The sequence below is a fragment of the Penaeus vannamei genome, chromosome 12 (assembly GCF_042767895.1).
Source record: "Penaeus vannamei isolate JL-2024 chromosome 12, ASM4276789v1, whole genome shotgun sequence".
Classification (NCBI taxonomy): Eukaryota; Metazoa; Arthropoda; class Malacostraca; order Decapoda; family Penaeidae; genus Penaeus; species Penaeus vannamei.
Window position 1 is genome coordinate 27,638,261 of NC_091560.1, and position 3,116 is coordinate 27,641,376.

At 51.0% G+C, this 3,116-nt stretch overlaps 1 protein-coding gene across 1 annotated transcript in view; it reads right to left on the minus strand.

Annotated features, from left to right (window-relative positions):
- Positions 1–2,782, minus strand: part of cic (Putative transcription factor capicua) — a 175,661-nt gene extending 172,879 nt beyond the window's left edge. Inside the window, exon 1 of the mRNA XM_070128085.1 lies at positions 2,514–2,782. The gene's annotated coding sequence lies outside the window, so the exon portion shown is untranslated. The remainder of the gene's footprint in view (positions 1–2,513) is intronic.
- Positions 2,783–3,116: the final 334 nt, after the last annotated feature.

Sequence of the window (3,116 nt, forward strand, 5' to 3'; positions counted from 1 at the left end):
TCTTGTGCTATCTCCCCCCCCCCTCCTCCCCGAAGCTTCTTTCCTAACTCCCCCCACCTCTCCGTCACACTAACGCCCCCGCCCTCGCTCTCCTCAGTTTCCCCCTACTCTCCCTACTCCTCCTAAGCCTCGCATACCTTCTCTCCCTCTCCCCAGTCTCACCTCTACCCTCCCTGCCCCTCCCCGACTTACCCCTACCCTCCCACCATCTTCCCAGTCTCTTTCTTTCCCCTCCCGCCTCCCCCCCCCCCAGGACCGCCACTACTCTCACTCCCCCTCCTTCCCTGCCTCTCCCCAGTCTTACCCGTTCCCCTACCTCCCCCTCCCTAGTCTTACTACATCCCCTCCCTCCCTCTCCCGTACCTTTCCCCGTCCCATCCCTCCACCTCCTTTCCCCTCCCCAGCCTTATCCCGTCCCTTCCCAACCCCTCCCCAGCCTTATCCCGTCCCCTCCCACCGCCTCCCCAGCCATAACCAGTCCACTCCCTCCCCCTCCCCAGCCTTATCCCGTCCCCTCCCTTCCCCTCCCTCTCCACCCCATCCTTATCCCGTCTCCTCCCACCCCTTCCCCAGCCATAACCAGTCCCCTCCCTCCCCCTCCCCAGCCTTATCCCGTCCCCTCCCTCTCCGCCCCATCCTTACCTCATCCCCTCCCCCTCCGCAGCTTCACCCCTTCCCCGCCTTCATCCCCCGAGGCACCTGACGGAAATTCCTACACCAAGGATGCGGTGACGTCATTATCATCAGGTGAATAGTACGTTATATTTGATTTCGTGATACAGAAGGAAAGTGAGCGGGAGATGCGGCGAGAGGCGGACCTGATACAGTTCTTCATCTTGCGTTGTGCGTGGGGACAGGTGTGTGTTGAAGGAGAGGAAATGAGAGAAATTGGAGAGCAAGATAATGCAAGATGAGAAGTTTGAAGGACATTTCTATTTTTTCTCCTATCTTCTATATCTTCCCATTCGTCACTTACTCCCTCTCTCCCTGCAATGCATAGGCTACTACTACATACATTTCAGAATCCTTATACAATTTCTTTTGTTTTCAAAACCGCGCTGCAGATATATGAAAACACAAGATTTTTCGCATTCTGCCTGTTCTGTTTTCTCCGTTACGCCATTCTTGAGCAACTTTGCTGCAGCAGACTGAAAGTGTTTCCACCATCTGTCAACCTAATCAAAACCTCTCTACTGTTCATTAAAGTTCTTCGGATACTTCAGCTTTTTGCTTCAGTTCCGTTGCAGTCATCTAGACAGCGACCTTTGCAAAAATCTTATTGCATCATCTTGATCCTGAAAACGAGGTCTGCCAAGTAAATGCTCCAAAGGGAAAACATAAAAGAATAAATAATCCAGAGCTCTTCTAATCAACATGAAACAAGAAGTTAGAAAAAAGGGCGCCAAAATACAGCAGCGGCACCACACACACACACTTGGATATTCATATCCTATCACAAACACATTAATCGCGACAGAGTTGCAGCTGCCGGTCCGTCAGCTGCTGCCCTTAACAACAAGAGCCGCATGTGTGACCCCCGGGTAAGGTCGCGGCCTGACCTTTCGCCAAGCAGCGCGAGCGTGCGAGCCGTACTCGAAAGCTCGCCGATATGGCCGATAACGCTGGACGTGTGTGGATCGACGGGCCCTCACGTGGCCGGAGCGATGCCACGTTCGGTACTCAGGCATCGCGCAGTCTCCCTTTCACTCTTCTTTCACACCATACACTTTATAGCCTCCATAAAGGAAATGGGAGAAACCACCTGTTACGGCGTCTTTCGCCGAATATTAAGGGTGGTTATCTTCACCGCTGGCACTTGAAACGCGGTGTCGCCCCGAGAGAGATAAGGAAGGTGTGGCAGGTGAATGATAAGAGGTAGTCCCTAGATAGGCAACAAGTGAGAATCCACCCCCACACCGCACGCCCGTTTTCAACACACGTTGCCATGTACCCCTGCCTTTGTGGGTTAACGTGCATGTGTGTGTGCCGGAAGCATTTACGTGTATTGTTATGTTTTTTATGATATAAAAAAGCATGAATAAGTAGGTTTCTGTATGCCATCCCTGTTATAACAATGTATCATTAGCTTATATACCCCATGTTGCTAACTTCATCTGCAAAAACTCAATCAAAAGGAAGACAAATCATGAGTTGAAATCACGAGCGAGAGTGCAGGCGGGGCGGCGTCTCGCCAGGCCACCACGGGCGTGCGTGAGCGTGGTCGTGCACTCAGTCATGCCTCTACTACTACACTCACGCTCTCTGTGACGTGGCCCACCATTGAGACCCGCGGGTCATGACAGATATAATGATGGCTTTCCCCGTATTGAAAACGATCGGGGCATGGTTATCGCCTGCCACGCCAGTCAGCGCGTGGTTGATCATTCCATTAGTGAACCAGCGTCAAAGGGAGGCGTGTAATGATTTGCATAGTCAAATGGCAATAGTTTGCAACTGTTACCTTGTCCTCTTGCTTGTTCTTTGGCAACGCGCATGTGAGAGCCATATCTTACCTTTACTTTTGCCTACATCTTGGCTGGGGGGGTTGGCCGTCATAAATATCAGCGCTGCGTGGCAGTGATGATCTGTCACTCAATGACACTCACGCACACACCCACGATCAGCTAGTGAGCGCCAAGGTATCAGTTCATGAAAACCAATATGAAGATTTATACTAATTAACGCACTTCTTGACATACATTAGCTTCGTTTCCTAGAGTGATCCGCGGTAAATCATAAGAAATTTATGATCGGTCTCTATTCCCGAAAATTATCGCCCACAGCGTGCGACACTCGATATCCACAAGGCAGAGACATCGACTACAAGCAGGCGTGGCTGAACACACACTAACACAAGTTTAACAGAGTTACCCCCACCCTGGCCACGCTCTCGGGAGTTGCCAATTAGTTTCGTCTTGCGGGGCTTTCTTTCGTCTCTGTGTAACATTAGGAGATGCTCAAAATCTGAAACTGTAGTAAGTCTTCAGTGTCACAGGCGCTTGCCTGTCAGAACTCTCGGCTCGGAAGTTAAAAGAACGGCCTTTTGGTTCGTCTTTCGTACAGATGTTACCGAATTAAGACTGCAGGTATCTTTCGCTATTTTTGGTTTACACTGT